The 20327-nt window shown below is 42.8% G+C and overlaps 1 protein-coding gene across 1 annotated transcript in view; it reads right to left on the bottom strand.

The window, feature by feature from the left end:
* ZNF831 (zinc finger protein 831) overlaps positions 1 to 19720 on the bottom strand; it is a gene marked incomplete at its 3' end in the record, with an annotated part of 109434 nt that extends 89714 nt beyond the window's left edge. The window contains exon 1 of the mRNA XM_082856685.1: positions 19687 to 19720. The remainder of the gene's footprint in view (positions 1 to 19686) is intronic.
* Positions 19721 to 20327: the final 607 nt, after the last annotated feature.

The following is a 20327-nucleotide window of genomic DNA, read 5'->3' as shown; positions in this document are numbered from 1 at the left end:
GTGCGCGCGCGCGCGCCGCAGTTTGTTTATTCACTTCCCTCCGTGCTGGGTGGTGTCTGATGAGGCTGCAGGGAGCGCCAGCATGTTCCCCGCCCCTCAGCAGCAGTGAGGCCACTCCTGTCCACGGGGTCAGTGTAAGCCACGTGGGGAGCTTACACTGGCAACAACCAGGCCTCCTATTTCCCCCAGAGACACCAGTGATGGCTGAGTGGGCAACCTGGACTTCCATCCACCCTATTCCCCTGCTGAGCAGCGTCAAAGGAAGCCAACACAAACAGAAGGTTTAATCCATCCAGACTCTCATAACATAGTAACCAAAGTGTTCAAGTTTCAATCAAAACTCACTTGGGGGGCTTCCCTGGTGGCGCAGTGGTTGAGAGTCCGCCTGCCGATGCAGGGGACGCAGGTTCATGCCCCCGTCCGGGAAGATCCCACATGCCGCGGAGCGGCTGGGCCCGTGAGCCATGGCCGCTGAGCCTGCGCGTCCGGAGCCTGTGCTCCGCAACGGGAGAGGCCACAACAGTGAGAGGCCCGCGTACCGCAAAAAAAAAAAAAAAAAAACCTCACTTGGGACTTCCCTGGCGATCCAGTGGTTAAGACTCCGAGGTTCCACTGCAGGGGGCGTGGGTTCAATCCCTGGTTGGGGAACTAAGATCTTGCAGCACGGCCAAAAAAAAAAAAAGAACAAACAACTCACACCAGGAAGATGTCAAACTGAATGAAAAAAGATAATTCATAGATACCAACACCAAGATGCAAGAGGTGTTGGGATCATCTGACCAAGATTTTAGAGCAGCCGTCATAAAATTGTCTCCATGAATACTTAGAAATATGCTTGAAACAAATAAAAATAGTCTCAGCAAAGAAATCAAAAGTAAAAGAACCAAATGGAAATCTTAGAAATGAAAACACTACAACCAAAATTCTAAAAACTCAGTGGATGCACTCAACAGCAGGATGGAAGGGACAGGAAAAAGAACCCGTGAACTTGAAAACAGAACAATAGAAATTTCCCAGTGTGAACAACAGAGAGAAAATAGGCTGAAAAAAGATGAGCAGAGCCTCAGGGACCTGTGAGATTAACAAAAGGTATAACATTCACATCATCTGGGTCCTGGAAGGAGAGGAGAAAATGGACTGCGATAAAACAATACTCAACAAAACATGGCTGAAAAATTTGGCAAAAGACATAAACCCATGGAATCAGTACAGCAGTGAACCCCAAATAGGATAAACCCAAAGAAATCCTCACCAAAACATATCACAGTCAAACTTCTGAACTCTTAAGACAAAGAAAAAATTCTTCAAAGCAGTGAAAGAGAAAAGACACGCTTCCTATAGGAAAAACAAATCCTAATGCCAGCAGGTTTCCCATCCAAAACTTGGGACCAGAAAGAAGTAGCACAACATTTTTCAAGGGCTTAAAGAAAAGACCTGTCAACTGCAAATTCTATATCCGACAAAAAGATTCTTCTTGAATGAAGGGGAAATCAAGGCATTCTCAAATTAAAAAAAACAACAACAACAAAATTTGTCACCAGGAGGAATGGCTAAAGGAAGTTCTCTACATAGAAAGGAAATAATAAAAGAAGCGGGACTCTCCCTGGCTGTCCAATGGTTAGGATTCTACACTTTCACTGCCGAGGATGCAGGTTCAATCCCTGGTCGGGGAACTAAGATCCCACAAGCCACGAGGTACAGCCAAAAATTTTTTTAAAATAAAAAATAAAATAAGAAGTCGTCATAAATTAATGGTGTAATCCATTGTTGTAAAAAATAATAACAGAAGGACACTTGGAACCTCAAGAAGGAAAAAGAATGATGGAAAGAGTAAAAATATAGGTAAATACAGTATTTCCTTTTGAATTTTCTAAATGATGTTTGATGGTTCAAACAAAAACACTGTCTAATGTATTTAGAGAAATATTTAAGACAGTTTTAAGTGGGAGAAGGTAAGAAGGGTAGTTTTTACATTTCACTTCAGCTGGTGGTAAAGCAGTGACGCCAATAGACTAGGATGAGGTATGAATCTGTAATGTAAAACATAAAACAACCACATAATTAATACGAGGATATCCAACAGAGCCTGCCCACCACAGGCCACGGATGCGATCTCTCTGCAGCCGTAGAGCCTCGGGTTGGAGAGGGTGTAGCTGCAGCTTTCTTGACAGTGAAACCAGGGCCCTGGGCAGCCAAGGCACACCCCGTCTGTGGCTGGGGGCCCACGCGGACTGGCCGCTCCCTCTGCAAGCCCAGCCTCCCTCCACGCAGCCCATGAGCTTGGCAGGCTTCCGTCCCCACTGGCATCCGGACTCCCAATGCATGCCCACGTCCCCTGCTGTCCACTGCCTGCCTCCTACCCCCACTCCAGAGGGTTGCCCATTGTGCGCCCAGCGATTCCAGACCAGCTCCAGTCTGGCTACCCCAGCCACCCTCTCTGCTATGCGGTGACTAAACCACAGCTTCTCCAATGAAGTCTGAACCCCTTCTGAGTTTGCCTTTCTTGGGCCGTCTCTCTCAATCCTAGGGACCATACAGAATGTTCTTGTCTTATAGTTACTCTTTTATCACGGTTAATCAGTCTTACCCTAAACTTCCCCAGTGTAACTGACTATGTGATTTCTACCTCCTGATTAGATACAAATACTACAGAATTAGTAATGGGAGGGGTCCCAAGAGATAGATCGGTGAATGTGGGATCTGGGGACTGATTCAGCCATACCCTCGGACTTGAGTGTGATGCTGAGATCCTTGCCAATGAGAAATGGGATGCTGGCCACCCATGACGTGTAGTGGCATTGCAATTAATCAAGCCATCACCCGTGGTTTATTGCGATAAAGTGCCGATGGGAGTGCGTGCCTTGGGAACACAAGCTGCATGGCAGTAATAATGACAATCAGGGATGTGGTGTGAGATGAATTTTTTTTTGAGGGCCCTTGAGCACTTAGAGAGAAAATGACAAACCCAGGTCCATTAACTCCCACCTCAAGTCATGATCTGAGAATCAGACAGCTTCCAGGACAGCCCTGAAAGGATTTCTTATTTCTTGTAGCCACAGGGCTGACACGGCTGAAAATCAAACACAAAATTTAATGGTGCAAGGTGCTGCATTTAAATGGGTTGAATTCATGGTCTCACCAAGTTTCTCAGGTGAAAATGAGGGCATTAATCGTCTAAGAATGAGATCCTGAAACTTGGAATAAGGACATCTTATCGGATCTGGAGAAACCGACAGCATTGACCTCCAAGTCATTCTGAGCTTCTCTGACCAGCAGGGGCTCAGCAGGGGCTTTTCCTCCAGGGTTCAGGAAGACCAGTCTTCCTCAGCTCAAAAACCCCGTGATACCCTCACTTGGGGTAGATGCTTTGAAAGGGGATGCTCCCTCTTCTCAGAACCCACCACAAGCCCCCCACTTTTGCCATTAGACCCGTAACTAGAGCCAAGTATCAGCCTGATTCAGGGGACAGGTACAGGCTCTGACTCAAGAGGGAATAGCTTATACACCAAAAGAGCTGTAGGTCCTCAATAAGATATATCACCAGGGAATGCATGTGCGGGAATGGCTTCTAAGGGCGTTATACCAGAAAGGGCAGAAAAGAACACCAGCCATCGGGCCACATTTATTGATAGGGTGCTTATTAGACAGTCTCAATTCAATGTATTCGTTGAGCAACGGGATGTGGTTTTCACAGCTTACTTGGTTGATTAACTGAAACCTGGACCCCATAGTGACCTAGATTTAATGAGGTTAACATGCCAGCGGTTCTCTGGCCTGATGTGGAGGTGAGAATTCAAAGGCTCAGATAACTAGGAAGGCTGCCTGGATGTACCACGTGTAACATCCAGACCCACCCACCAACTCCTCAACTACAATTCTCAAGAAGACCCAGAAGGCCCTCTCCTCCCTAGGGCATTGAGAAATACTTTAGTGAGGGACACCCGCATCCCTGAAAACCTCTGTGGTTGCTCTTTTTTCAGGCCAAGTGTGACTAAGGGCTGCCAGCCTTGAGATGGGCTCCCTGATTTCTGCGGGACTCCTGGGAGAGCAGAGGCCAAGAGGCAACACTTAATTGTCAAAGGGAGAGTGGGCACATCGAGCACAGGGCAATAGGAAGGTGCCAGGGGCCAGAATTCTTTGGGTCACAGAGATCTTTAGCAGTAGCTAATTGACCATGGTGTCCCTAGGGGTAAAATAAAAGGTCACCCCACTAGGACATGGCTCGCTCGACATAACAAGAAACTCTACGTGGCCACTAGCAAACCAACTTGAGTCGCCAAAAAAGAATCACAGCCCTTCATCCAGTTTCCAGACCTAAATCAGTTCATAGACCCAGAGGCCCCTGACTGAAGGGAAGCCCAGACCCTCTTGATAAAGGTCCCTGTACTATTGCCACAAAGACACGCTGTCAATCTTCCTACAGCCCTCCCCAAAGGGACCTATGTGACTGTGATCTGGGGAAAAAAGTAAATACTCAAACCTTCCAGGGATTACTAGATACTCCAAGAGGTGAAGAACCCAGAGCAGCTGAGGTTCTGCCCTAAGGGCGAGGGAAGGAGAAAGTCATAGACATGAACTACAATCTGTGTCCACTTCCAGAGGCACAAGCCTGGGAGGGCTTCGTGTGCGATGCTGCGCGCGTTCCAGGAATGAGTTACTGACACGTACCAGTTATTCTCTACTTCTCTCTCCTTCTTCGTATGTTTAAACTTCTATATGAGTTATTGGGGGTTAATTTTACACCTTAGTCTTGAGAGAACAGAATAGTCAGTGAGTCATAGATTAGATGTGAGGGACCATTAATAGAGCCCACGGTGGATACAATGACTGGGGCTTCTCATGGTGAAGAAGAGAGAATGTCTTCATTCGTAAGGAGAGATGTATCTGGCTGGGTGGAAACACACAGTTGTTTTGTTGTTTTCAGGAAGTTCCAATGTGTATAAAAGGCTGCATGCAGAAGCTGAGCAGCCAGAGAGATAGACTGTGTCAGTTCTTAGTTTATTGCCTCTCGGCTCCAAATGCACCTCCAACATACGCTGTATGGTGAACAATGCAATTCAGTTGGCTTTTCCCCTTCAGAGTGGGCAAAATGCTCAGTTCTCCCCATAGAGGATGTGGGAGGGACACTGGGAGGGAGAGGCTTCCTGAAATTCCCAGCAGAAGCCAGGGAGATGGTCAGTGGGATGGGTGTGAGGATGTATACACCAGTCCTACCCCTACCAACAGCCCCAACATACTCCCTGTGCAACCTGGCGGCCTCAGCCTGGCGCTGCCCTGTCTGCCTCCCCCCCCCCCCACAGAAACCAAAGGTCTTACCTAGACTTCACGGAGCCTGTCTGTGGCCCAGAGGGTCCACATGGCTGTGAAGCTCCTTCTGCAGCCCCGTGCAGCCGGCACACAGCCCACCATTGGTCACGTGTCCACAGAGGGGCACTCCACAACCCAGACATGCGGCCCATGCATTCCAAAGGCCTTCGTCCCCACTTCTGTCCAGAGTCCCAATGCACACACATGTCTCCTGTGGTCAATGACACGCCTTCTGACCTCCAGGCACTCCAGAACATTCCCTGTTGTTTGCCCAGCAACCTCCAGTCTGGCTAAGCCAGCCAACTCTTCTGCTATCTGGCGGCCAAATCCCAGCTTCTCCAATCAGGTCTGACTGTCTTCCAAGTCTGCCCTTCCTCTTAATCCTAGAATACCATGGAGGGTTCTCTCATGTTCTACAGTCACTCTTTAGAGTTAATAGTTCTTATTTTAAATTTCTCTTGTTGAACCTACTACATAGCTTCCGATTCCTGACTGGACCCAGATCGCTACACCAACATAGCTCATATCTCATAAAACAAACCTCAGCAAAGGTAAAGAATTGAAATCATACAGAGAGCGTTCTCTGACCATAACAGAATCAAACTGGAAATCAATAACAGAAAAATCTTCAAACACTTGGAAACTGAAGAGCAAACTACTAAATAACCCACAGGTCAAAGAGGAAGTGTCAAGGAGCCCAAAAATACAGAGAATGAATGAAAATGATACTGGAACATCTCAGAATCTGTGGGACGCAGCTAAGGCTCTGCTGAGAGGGAATTTATAGCATGAAATGCTTGTTCTAGAAAAGACCGTCTCAAATCAATAATCCAAGCTCCTACCTCCATAACCTAGTAAAAGAAAAGCATAGTATACCCAAAGTAAGCAGAAGGAAGGAAATAATAAAGAAAAAGAAAGAAATCAATTAAATTGGAACAGAAAAATAATACAGTCAGTGAAAGAAAAAAGAGTGTTCTTTAATAATACCAATAAAATTGATCTTTATGCAACCTATTATATAGAAAATGGACAAACAAGGTCCTAGTGTATAGCACAGGGAACTATATTCAGTAACCTATAATAAAACATAATGGAAAAGAATATGAAAAAGAATATATATGTATACCTGAATCACTTCTCTACAGCAGAAATTAACAAAACATTGTAAATCAAGTATACTTCAATAAAATAAATTTTTTTAAATAAATAAATAGAGACTTCCGGGAAGATGGCGGAAGAGTAAGACGCGGAGATCACCCTCCTCCCCACAGATACACCAGAAATACATGTACACGTGGAACAACTCCTACAGAACACCTACTGAACGCTGGCAGAAGACCTCAGACCTCCCAAAAGGCAAGAAACCCTCCACGTACCTGGGTAGGGCAAAAGAAAAAAGAATAAACAGAGACAAAAGGATAGGGACGGGACCTGCACCTCTGGGAGGGAGCTGTGAAGGAGGAAAAGTTTCCAAACACTAGAAGCCCCTTCGCAGGCGGAGACTGCGGGTGGCGGAGGGGGAGCTTCGGAGGCGAGGAGGAGAGCGCAGCAAAGGGGTGTGGAGGGCAAAGCGGAGAGATTCCCGCACAGAGGATCGGTGCCGACCGGCACTCACCAGCCCGAGAGGCTTGTCTGCTCCCCCGCCGGGGCGGGCGGGGCTGGGAGCTGGGGCTCGGGCTTCGGTCGGAGCGCAGGGAGAGGACGGGGGTTGGCGGCGTGAACACAGCCTGCAGGGGGTTAGTGCGCCACGGCTGGCCGGGAGGGAGTCCGGGGAAAAGTCTGGAGCTGCCGAAGAGGCAAGAGACTTTTTCTTCCCTCTTTGTTTCCTGGTGCGCGAGGAGAGGGGATTCAGAGCGCCGCTTAAAGGAGCTCCAGAGACGGGCGCGAGCCGCGGCTAACAGCGCGGACCCCAGAGACGGGCATGAGACGCTAAGGCTGCTGCTGCCGCCACCAAGAAGCCCGTGTGCGAGCACAGGTCACTATTCACACCCCATTTCCGGGGAGCCTGTGCGGCCCGCCACCGCCAGGGTCCCGGGATCCAGGGACAACTTCCCCAGGAGAACGCACGGCGCGGCTCAGGCTGCTGCAATGTCACACCGGCCGGCGCCTCACGCTGCTGCAACGTCACGCCGCCTCTGCCGCCGCAGGCCCGCCCCGCCTCCGTGCCCCTCCCTCCCCCGGCCTGAGTGAGCCAGAGCCCCCGAATCAGCGGCTCCTTTAAGCCCGTCCTGTATGAGCGAAGAGCAGACGCCTTGCAGCGACCTACACGCAGAGGCGGGGCCAAATCCAAAGCTGAGCCCCGGGAGCTGTGCGAACAAAGAAGAGAAAGGGAAATCCCTCCCAGCAGCCTCAGGAGCAGCGGATTGAAGCTCCACAATCAACTTGATGTACCTGCAGCTGTGGAACACCTGAATAGACAACGGATCATCCCAAATTGAGGAGGTGGACTTTGGAGCAAGATTTATGATTTTTTCCCTTTTTCATCTTTTTGGGAGTGTGTATGTGTATGCTTCTGTGTGAGATTTCGTCTGTATAGCTCTGCTTCCACCATTTGTCCCAGGGTTCTATCCATCCTTTTTTTTTTCTCTCTTAATAATTATTTTTTATTTTAATAACTTTATTGTATTTTATTTTACTTTTATTTTACTTTATCTTCTTTCTTTCTTCTTTTCCTTCCTTCCTTCCCTCCTTCCTTCCTCCCTCCCTCCCTCCCTCCTTTCTTTCTTTCTTTCTTTCTACTTCTAATAATTCTTTCTTTCTACTTTTTCTCCCTTTTCTTCTGAGCCGTGTGGATGAAAGGCTCTTGGTGCTGCAGCCAGGAGTCACTGCTGTGCCTCTGAGGTGGGAGAGCCAACTTCAGGACACTGGTCAACAAGAGACCTCCCAGCTCCACACAATATCAAACGGCAAAAATCTCCCAGAGATCTCCATCTCAACACCAACACCCAGCTTCACTCAACGACCAGCAAGCTACAGTGCTGGACATCCTATGGCAAACAACTAGTAAGACAGGAGCACAACCCCACCCATTAGCAGAGAGGCTGCCCCAAATCATAATAAGTCCACAGACACCCCAAAACACACCACCAGACGTGGACCTACCCACCAGAAAGACAAGATCCAGCCTCATCCACCAGAACACAGGCACTAGTCCCCCCCACCAGGAAGCCTACACAACCCACTGAACCAACCTTAGCCACTGGGGACAGACACCAAAAACAACGGGAACTATGAACGTGCAGCCTGCAAAAAGGAGACCCCAAACACAGTAAGATAAGCAAAATGAGAAGACAGAAAAACACACAGCAGATGAAGGAGCAAGATAAAAACCCAACAGACCTAACAAATGAAGAGGAAATGGGCAGGCTACCTGAAAAAGAATTCAGAATAATGATAGTAAAGATGATCCAAAATCTTGGAAATAGAATAGACAAAATGCAAGAAAAATTTAACAAGGACCTAGAAGAACTAAAGATGAAACAAACAATGATGAACAACACAATAAATGAAATGAAAAATACTCTAGATGGGATCAATAGCAGAATAACTGAGGCAGAAGAACGGATAAGTGACCTGGAAGATAAAAGAGTGGAAATAACTACTGCAGAGCAGAATAAAAAAAGAATGAAAAGAACAGAGGACATCTCAGAGACCTCTGGGACAACATTAAACGCACCAACATTTGAATTATAGGGGTTCCAGAAGAAGAAGAGAAAAAGAAAGGGACTGAGAACATATTTGAAGAGATTATAGTTGAAAACTTCCCTAATATGGGAAAGGAAATAGTTAATCAAGTCCAGAAAGCACAGAGAGTCCCATACAGGATAAATCCAAGGAGAAACATGCCAAGACACATATTAATCAAACTGTCAAAAATTAAATACAAAGAGAACATATTAAAAGCAGCAAAGGAAAAACAACAAATAACACCCAAGGGAATCCCCATAAGGTTAACAGCTGATCTTTCAGCAGAAACTCTGCAAGCCAGAAGGGACTGGCAGGACATATTTAAAGTGATGAAGGAGAAAAACCTGCAACCAAGATTACTGTACCCAGCAAGGATCTCATTCAGATTTGATGGAGAAATTAAAGCTGTTACAGACAAGCAAAAGCTGAGAGAGTTCAGCACCACAAAACCAGCTCTACAACAACTGCTAAAGGAACTTGTCTAGGCAAGAAACACAAGAGAAGGAAAAGACCTACAATAATGAACCCACAACAATTAAGAAAATGGGAATAGGAACATACATATCGATAATTACCTTAAATGTAAATGGACTAAATGCTCCCACCAAAAGACACAGATTGGCTGAATGGATACAGAAACAAGACCCATATATTTGCTGTCTACAAGAGACCCACTTCAGACCTAGAGACACATACAGACTGAAAGTAAGGGGATGGAGAAAGATATTTCATGCAAATAGAAACCAAAAGAAAGCTGGAGTAGCAATTCTCATATCAGACAAAATAGACTTTAAAATAAAGACTATTAGAAGAGACAAAGAAGGACACTACATAATGATCAAGGGATCAATCCACGAAGAAGATATAACAATTGTAAATATTTATGCACCCAACATAGGAGCACCTCAATACATAAGGCAAATACTAACAGCCATAAAAGGGGAAATCAACAGGAACACATTCATAGTAGAGGACTTTAACACCCCACTTTCACCAATGGACAGATCATCCAAAATGAAAATAAATAAGGAAACACAAGCTTTAAATGATACATTAAATAAGATGGACTTAATTGATATTTATAGAACATTCCATCCAAAAACAACAGAATACACATTTTTCTCTAGTGCTCATGGAACATTCTCCAGGATAGATCATATCTTGGGTCACAAATCAAGCCTTGGTAAATTTAAGAAAATTGAAATTGTATCAAGTATCTTTTCCGACCACAATGCTATGAGTCTAGATATCAATTACAGGAAAAGATCTGTAAAAAATACAAACACATGGAGGCTAAACAATACACTACTTAATAACGAAGTGATCACTGAAGTAATAAAAGAGGAAATTTAAAAATACCCAGAAACAAATGACAATGGAGACACGACAACCCAAAATCTATGGGATGCAGCAAAAGCAGTTCTAAGAGGGAAGTTTATAGCAATACAATCCTACCTGAAGAAACAGGTAAGAACAGGAAACAACTCGAATAAACAACCTAACCTTGCACCTAAAGCAATTAGAGAAAGAAGAACAAAAAAACCCGAAGTTAGCAGAAGGAAAGAAATCATAAAATCAGATCAGAAATAAATGAAAAAGAAATGAAGGAAATGATAGCAAAGATCAATAAAACTAAAAGCTGGTTCTTTGAGAAGATAAACAAAATTGATAAACCATTAACCAGACTCATCAAGAAAAAACGGGAGAAGACTCACATCAATAGAATTAGAAATGAAAAAGGAGAAGTAACAACTGACATTGCAGAAATACAAAAGATCATGAGAGATTACTACAAGCAACTCTATGCAATAAAATGGACAACCTAGAAGAAATGGACAAATTCTTAGAAAGGCACAACCTGCCAAGACTGAATCAGGAAGAAATAGAAAATATGAACAGACCAATCACAAGCACTGAAATTGACACTGTGATTAAAAATCTTCCAACTAACAAAAGCCCAGGACCAGATGGCTTCACAGGCGAATTCTATCAAACATTTAGAGAAGAGCTAACACCCATCCTTCTCAAACTCTTCCAAAATATAGCAGAGGGAGGAACACTCCCAAACTCATTCTACGAGGCCACCATCGCCCTGATACCAAAACCAGACAAGGATGTCACAAAGAAAGAAAACTACAGGCCAATATCACTGATGAACATAGATGCAAAAATCTTCAACAAAATACTAGCAAACAGAATCCAACAGCACATTAAACGGATCATACACCATGATCAAGTGGGGTTTATTCCAGGAATGCAAGGATTCTTCAATATACACAAATCAATCAATGTGATACACCATATTAACAAACTGAAGGAGAAAATCCATATGATCATCTCAATAGATGCAGAGAAAGCTTTCGACAAAATTCAACACCCATTTATGATAAAAACCCTGCAGAAAGTAGGCATAGGGGGAACTTTCCTCAACATAATAAAGGCCATATGACAAACCCACAGCCAACATCGTCCTCAATGGTGAAAAACTGAAAGCATTTCCACTAAGATCAGGAACAAGACAAGGTTGCCCACTCTCACCACTCTTATTCAACATAGTTTTGGAAGTTTTAGCCACAGCAATCAGAAAAGAAAAGGTAATAAAAGGAATCCACGTCGGAAAAGAAGAAGTAAAGCTGTCATTGTTTGCAGACGACGTGATACTATACATAGAGAATCCTAAAGATGCTACCAGAAAACTACTAGAGCTAATCAATGAATTTGGTAAAGTAGCAGGATACAATATTAATGCACAGAAATCTCTTGCATTCCTATACACTAATGATGAAAAATCTGAAAGTGAAATCAAGAAAACACTCCCATTTAGCATTGCAACAAAAAGAATAAAATATCTAGGAATAAACCTACCTAATAAACTACCTAAGGAGACAAAAGACCTGTATGCAGAAAGTTATAAGACACTGATGAAAGAAATTAAAGATGATACAAATAGATGGAGAGATATACCATGTTCTTGGATTGGAAGAATCAACATTGTGAAAATGACTCTACTACCCAAAGCAATCTACAGATTCAATGCAATCCCTATCAAACTACCACTGGCATTTTTCACAGAACTAGAACAAAAAATTTCACAATTTGTATGGAAACACAAAAGACCCCGAATAGCCAAAACAATCTTGAGAACGAAAAACGGAGCTGGAGGAATCAGGCTCCCTGACTTCAGACTATACTACAAAGTTACAGTAATCAAGACAGTATGGTACTGGCACAAAAACAGAAAGATGGATCAATGGAACAGGATAGAAAGCCCAGAGATAAACCCACGCACATATGGTCACCTTGTCTTTGATAAAGGAGGCAGGAATGTACAGTGGACAAAGGACAGCCTCTTCAATAAGTGGTGCTGGGAAAACTGGACAGGTACATGTAAAAGTATGAGATTAGATCACTCCCTAACACCATACACAAAAATAAGCTCCAAATGGATTAAAGACCTAAATGTAAGGTGAGAAACTATCAAACTCTTAGAGGAAAACATAGGCAGGACACTCTATGACATAAATCACAGGAAGACCCTTTTTGACCCACCTCCTAGAGAAATGGAAATAAAAACAAAAATAAACAAATGGGACCTAATGAAACTTCAAAGCTTTTGCACAGCAAAGGAAACCATAAACAAGACCAAAAGACAACCCTCAGAATGGGAGAAAATATTTGCAAATGAAGCAACTGACCAAGGATTAATCTCCAAAATTTATAAGCAGCTCATGCAGCTTAATAACAAAAAAACAAACAACCCAATCCAAAAATGGGCAGAAGACCTAAATAGACATTTCTCCAAAGAAGATATACAGACTGCCAACAAACACATGAAAGAATGCTCAACATCACTAATCATTAGAGAAATGCAAATGAAAACTACAATGAGATATCATCTCACACCAGTCAGAATGGCCATCATCAAAAAATCTAGAAACAATAAATGCTGGAGAGGGTGTGGAGAAAAGCGAACCCTCTTGCACTGTTGGTGGGAATGTAAATTGATACAGCCACTATGGAGAACAGTATGGAGGTTCCTTAAAAAACTACAAATAGAACTACCATATGACCCAGCAATCCCACTACTGGGCATATACCCTGAGAAAACCATAATTCAAAAAGAGTCATGTACCAAAATGTTCATTGCAGCTATATTTACAATAGCCCAGAGGTGGAAACAACCTAAGTGTCCATGATCGGATGAATGGATAAAGAAGATGTGGCACATATATACAATAGAATATTACTCAGCCATAAAAAGAAACGAAATTGAGCTATTTGTAATGAGGTGGATAGACCTAGAGTCTGTCTTACAGAGTGAAGTAAGTCTGAAAGAAAGAGAGAAATACCATATGCTAATACATATATATGGAATTTAAGGGAAAAAAATGTCATGAAGAACCTAGGGGTAAAACAAGAATAAAGACACAGACCTACTAGAGAATGGACTTGAGGATATGGGGAGGGGGAAGGGTAAGCTGTGACAAAGTGAGAGAGAGGCATGGACGTATATACACTACCAAACGTAAGGTAGATAGCTAGTGGGAAGCAGCCGCATAGCACAGGGAGATTAGCTCGGTGCTTTGTGACCGCCTGGAGGGGTGGGATAGGGAGGGTGGGAGGGAGGGAGACGCAAGAGGGAAGAGATATGGGAACATATGTATATATATATAACTGATTCATTTTGTTGTAAAGCACAAGCTAGCACACTATTGCAAAGCCAATAAAGATGTTAAAAAATAAATAAATAAATAAATAAAACTGATCTTTAGAATCTCTACCAAGATTTAGAAAGGAAAAAGGAGAGAAGACATAAATTACCAACACCAGGAATGAAACAGAATATCATGACCGACCCTGTAAGTATCAAAAGGACAGCACAGGGATACCATGAATAACTCTATCCATATACATTCAATAACTTAAATAAAATCGACCAACTTCTCAAAAAGCACAAATTAGCAAAATTCACCAGATACGAAACAGATCATTTGAATAGCAATGTAACTATCAAGTAGACAAAATTTGTAATTTTAAAACTCCCCCAAAAGCAGTCTTCAGGTCCTAATGGACCCGAAGAATTCTGCCTAGAGTTTAAAGGAAAATTAACAACAGTTCTACAAAACTTCTTCCAGGAAACAGAAGAGGAGAGAGCATTTCCCCATTAATTTCATGAAACTAGGTATCACCGTAACACCAAAACCAGACAAAGACAGTCCAAAAAAACAAACAAACAAACTACAGAGCACTATCTCTTCATGAATATAGATGCAAAATCCTTCACAAAATGTCAGCAAATAGATTCTACAATATAGAAAGAATTACACATCATGACCCAGGGCCCCAGGGCCGCAACAGTGTAATCCACCATGTTTACAGGGCAGAGAAAAAAAATCACATGATTTATCAATTGCTGGAGAAAAAGCTCTTGATACAAGTCAACACCCATTCATGATAAAATGTCTCAGAAAATAGGAATAGAGACTTGCCTGGTGGTCCAGTGGTAAAGAATCTGCCTTACAATGCAGGGGACATGGGTGCAATCCCTGGTCAGGGAAGTAAGATCCCACATGCCGCGTGGAAACTAAACCCAGGTCACAACTACTGAGCTCATGCGCCTCAACTAGAGAGCCCGCGTGCCGCAAACCACAGAGCCCACGTGCTCTATAGCCCATGTGCCACAACTAGAGAGAGAAAACCCACATGCCACAACTAGAGAGAAGCCCATGCACCACAACGAAAGATCCCACATGCCGCAACTGAGACCCAACACAGCCAAAATAAATAAATAAAATTAATAAATAATAAATTAATTTTTTTAAAAAAAAGGAAAAGAAAATAGAAATAGAGGGAAAGCTTCTCGACTTGATGAAGTGCATCTAAAAACGTTACCCTTTACGGCAGAAAACTGAATACTTCCTCCCAAAGATCAGGAATAAGACAGAGATGCAACCCAGCCCTTTCACATAACATAGATATGCAAATTCCAGCCAGTGCGATAAAGCAAGAAAGGCAATAAAGGACATACAGACAAGAGAGGAGGAAATAAAACCTGTCCCTAATTGCAGATGACATGATTGTCTACGTAGAAAATCCCAAGGAAAAAAAATTTTTTTCTAGAACCAATAGGCAAGTTCAGCAAAGTCTTGAGATACAAAAATCAATCCTACTTATATATACTAGCAATGAACAGTCGGAAACCCAAATTTTAAATACAATACCATTTGTAATCACTCAAGAAATTGAAATACTTAAATGTAAAACTAACAAAACATACCCAGGACCTATTTATAAAACACTGATGAAAAACTCAAAGAAAATCTAAATAAATAAGAGGTAGATTATGTTCATGGATTGGAAGACTGAACATAGTAAAGATGTCAGTTCTCCCCAAATTGATCTACAGGTTTAATTCAATTCCTATCAAAATCCCAGTAAGATTTTTTTGGTGGGCATAGACAAGATTATTCGAAAATTTATAGAGAAAGGAAAAGGAACTAGAATAAATCAGTTTTGAAAAAGCATAATAAAATAGGAGGCATCAGTCTAAATTTTCAATAAATTTGAAAACTTATTACAGAGCTACAGTAATGAAGACAGTGTCATATCAGCAGAGGAACAGACACATAGATCAATTGAACAGAACTGTTTTAAAAAACAGAAAAAGACTCACACAAATAGGCCCAACAGATTTTTAACAAAGGTTCAAAAGCAATCTGGTGGAGGGAGGGTAACCTTTTCAACAAATGGTGCTGGAGTAATTGACATACATAGACAGAAAGAATAACCTCAACTAAACCTCACACCTTACTTATACAAACATTAACTCTAAATGGGAAACAAGCTTAAATGGAAACTGTAAAACTGTAAAGCTCTAGAAAAAAAAAAAAATAGGAGAAAATCTTCAGAATCCAGGGCATAGGAAAGAGTTCTCAGACTTGATGCCAAAAGCATGTCCCACAGGAAGAAAAATTTATAAACTGGGCCCCATCAAAATTAAAAATATTTGCTCTACAAGAGCCCCTGCTTTGAAGAGGATGAAAACACCCGCTACAGACCAGGAGAAAATATTCGTAAACCATATATCTGACCAGGGACTCAGATCTAGAGTATGAAAACTTAACATTAAAAAAAAATTCAAACTATACTCCAATATAAAATAAAAATTAAATTTAAAAAATTCAACAACAATCCAATCAGAAAATGAGCAAAAACATGAAGAGACACATCGCCAAAGATATACAGATGGAAACAAGCACATGAAAAGGCGTTCAGCGCCATTAACCATCAGAGAAATGCAAATGAAAGCCACAGCGAGCTGTCACTGCACACCCATCAGAATGGGGGAAATGAAAACCAGTGATGACACCAAGAGCAGGCGAGGATGTGGAAATATGAGATGATTAGCTGGTGTGGATATGAAGTGGAAAGGCCATTCTGGAAAAAAGTTAGGCAGTTTCTTTAAAAAAAAAAAAAAAATTAAGCATGCCACTACAATTCTACCCAGGAATTACACTCCTGGCCTTTTATTTCAGAGAAATGAAAACTTAAGTTCACACAGGAGCCTGTATGACAAATGTTCATGGTGCAATAGCTGAAAATTGGAATCAGCCCTGGTGTCCTTCAACAGATAAATAGTTAAACCAGCTGTGGAACATCTATATTATAGAATATACTCAGCAATCCAAAGGAGTGAACAATTTTGATGAATCTCCAGAGATTTATGCTGCATGACAAAATCCAGACCCAAAGGCCACACACTGTAATTTCGTTTATATAACATTCTTCTTTTTTCTATATTTTATTTTACTTTTTCCATTTTTTTATTGACATGTAGTTGATGTATAATCTTATATATAAATTACATGTGTACAATACAGTGATTCCCAATTTTTGAAGGTTATACTTCATTTAGTTAGTATAAAATATTGGTTATATTCCCGTGTTGTACAATATATCCTTGTAGCTTATTTTATACCCAATCGTTTGTACCTCTTAATCCCCTCCCCCTCTATTGCCCCTCCGTCTTCCCTCTCCCCACTGGTAACCACTAGTTTGTTCCCTGTATCTGTGAGTCTGCTTCTTTTTTGTTTTATTCACTAGTTTGTTGTATTTTTTAGATTCCACATATACATGATATCATACACTCTTTCTCTGTCTGACATTTCACTCAGCATAATGCCCTCCAAGCCCATCCGTGTTGCTGCCAATGGCAAAATTTCATTATTTTGATGGCTGAGTAATATTCCATTGTATATATCTGCACCACATCTTCTTTATCTGTTCATCCAATGTCCATTGATGGACATTTAGGTTGCTTCCATGTCTTGGCAATTGTAAATAACGCTGCTATGAACACTGGGGTGTGTGGATCTTTTAGAATTAGTGGTTTTGTTTCTTTCAAATATATACCCAGGGGTAGAATGGCTGGGTCATAGGGTAGTTCTATTTTTTCATTTATATAACATTCTTGAAATGACAAATTATGGAACTGGAGAACAGATGAAAGGTTACCAGGGGTTGAGAGGAAGAGAGCAGGAGGGAAGTGGGTGTGGCCATGAGAGATCCCTGTGGTGATGGAAATAGTTTGTATCTCGACTGTATCAATATGCAGGTTGTGATTTGCAAGATGTTACCATGGGGGGGGGGGACTGGGTAAAAGGCACGTGGGCTCTCTCTGGATTATTTCTTACAACTGCATGTGAATCTACAATTATCTCAAAACAAAAAAGCCTAATAAATAGTAAATAAATAAATAAAAAGAGAGGGCACTGAAACAGGAAACAACCTTCACAGCGTGTGAGTCCGTGTTATTTACTGCAGCATCTAGAGTTGACCTAAAACCACGTCCCTAGGCCTGGGCTGCCCTTGGAGAAACACTGACTCAACACACATCATTTTCCTTGGCTTTGTTTCCTTTGGGTCCACTCACTTGTCCTCAGGTACCCTTATATCAGAGGCCATTTGACATCACCGCCATATACAGAGAGGCTCTGCCATTGTATGAATGCAAATAATCGTCATGAAAATACAATGATAGCAATGAAGACCCTCAAAGACCTCTCACTTGGTTGCAAGTCAAAGCAGGGAGAAGGTTGCCTACGGATGCCCCCAGCGGACTCTGCAGAGATTCCTGAACGCAACCATTCACATCATCGACCATTCAACCATCCCTGCCGAGCCACACCCAGGAGGATTGAATACCCAGACCTCGGAGACGAGACCTGTCTTTGAACCTGTGCTCTGCTCCTTTCAAACTCTATGACTTAGTAAATTATTTTTTAAAGTAATGTAAAACATCTTTTTTTTTTTCTGGCCACGCTGCGTGGCTTGCAGGATCTTGGTTCCCCAACCAGGGATTGAACCCCGGCCCACAGCAGTGAAAGCCCCGTGTCCTAACCACTGGTGCACCAGGGAATTCCCAAACTCGATGACTTTGAATAAGTCACCGTGACTTTCAAGCCATGTTTTCCTTCTTTAAAGGGTGGGGCTCATGTCCACTTGTTCAAAGGACTAGACAACCAGTGAATGTATGGGTGGTAGGCATTCCACGTTGGGATTTTCCCCCTTAATCACACACAGACCTCCCCACCTCCTTCCACTATCTTGGTTCTCTGCATACATGCTTGTGGTTTCTACCACGAGAAAGGCCTCTGGCTGATACCCGTTTGCCCCTCCTGGTGGCCTCATTTCCTCTGGGCAACTAGGCAGTGATTATTTAGGTTTTGGGAGGTTCCCCTTCCCCGACTTCCTGGTCAAAGTAAAACTGAGGAAGCAGCCCTTCATCTCCTGGCTTCTCAAAATCTTCCCACAGCCCCCAAGCCTTCTGCAGAAGCTAAACACTTGCTCTGATGGATATCAGTCTTGTGATCCTAAAAGCTTGCCCTTAGCTGGGGCAATAGAATTAGGGTAGTTAACAAGCACATTATTTTAAACCGACCCTGACGTTTATTCTGCTTTTCCCAGTCAGCTGATGTTATCGGTTTTCTAAGTTGCATCCTGTCTCCCCTTGCATTCAGGCAGATAACATCTCTGCTTTCATTCTCACAGAAAGATTTGCTACGGGAACAGAGGAGCCAGCCACCTCTCAGAATATGGGCTCCAGGGCTTATCTGACAGACCCTCCAGCTCTTAGCTATTCTGGATGAAGGGAAGCCAAATATATGTATAAATACGTGGTCCAGGGTCCACGGTCCCTTGTAAATCTCGTTGAAAAATGCTACCCTTGGGTGGTTGAACAGTAGAAATGCTAAAAATAGTGTCGCTATCAAATACCTTGATATTTAGATTATACTGTATGTTTTATTTTTCTAACCCTTGGGCTAATAGAACTGATGTTTCTAACCAATTCACACCTTCAGTTTAATTAGGTCCATCATTAAAAAAAAAAAAAAGAACTGCTTATAAAGCAACGAATTTCCTTATAGGTTGTTCTGTGTTCAGTAGAACACGGATTGTGGACTCAGTTTCTGACAGCCGTTATGATTTGCAGTAAATATTCCGACAAAAATAACAGTTGTGACAGGCACACAAGACAATTACTGAACTGGGTCAGGCCCAGTTTTACGTAGCATTTTCTTTTTAACTGCGCGCTTGAAGGTAAATATATCATTAAGAGCACAACGTAAAAAAGAGTTGTTTTTTTTTAACTAGGATCTTCTACAGACTTATTTTGTGGAGTATGTTACATACCTTGATGAAGAGAGATGTACTTGCAGCCAGTGGTGCTCCGATTCAAACACGAATGACCTGGCCTGAAACTGGGGAGACATCCATAGCCCCAGAAAAGACAAGTGGGCAGGCGCCCCAGAGCAGAGAGGCACTGGCCCAGCCCTCCTCCCACTCTCTTTGCTGAGACGGCCGTCTCAGGCATCCTCTCTGGTCGCTACTCTGCAGGCAGCATCTCAGAGGACAGAGGCATCCTCCCTGCATCTTAGAAAATAAAATAAAAGAGGATGGCCTCCCATGGCTTGGCCTTTGAGTCAACGCCGGGTTTAACTGAGAAAAGCACCATTTTGAACCACCTGGAGGAGATGCAAGCAGAGACGAAACTTGGGCTGGCTCAGAAACAGGAAGTCAATTCTTTTCTATACATCACTTAATGTCACAGTAGCAACGCTTAGAAAACAGGAAGAGAGAGCCGCAGAGACGGGGAAGAAAATAGAGCTCAGCTGAGGCCTTTAGTAATTGTGACTATTGATCTAGCAACCCAGCCACCGAGCCTGCTGCTGGGAAATGAAGGTGTGACACCCAGTGCATCAGAGATATGGTTATTCTGTGGAGGCTGGTAAGAATTAGAGCCAGTGTGGTCATTTTCCTGGAGATGCGGTTGG

This window comes from Leucopleurus acutus, assembly GCF_964270905.1.
Source record: "Leucopleurus acutus genome assembly, chromosome: 16".
NCBI classification, from domain to species: domain Eukaryota; kingdom Metazoa; phylum Chordata; class Mammalia; order Artiodactyla; family Delphinidae; genus Leucopleurus; species Leucopleurus acutus.
Note: the sequence above shows the minus strand (reverse complement) of the source record. Positions and strands in the feature narration are given on the sequence as shown.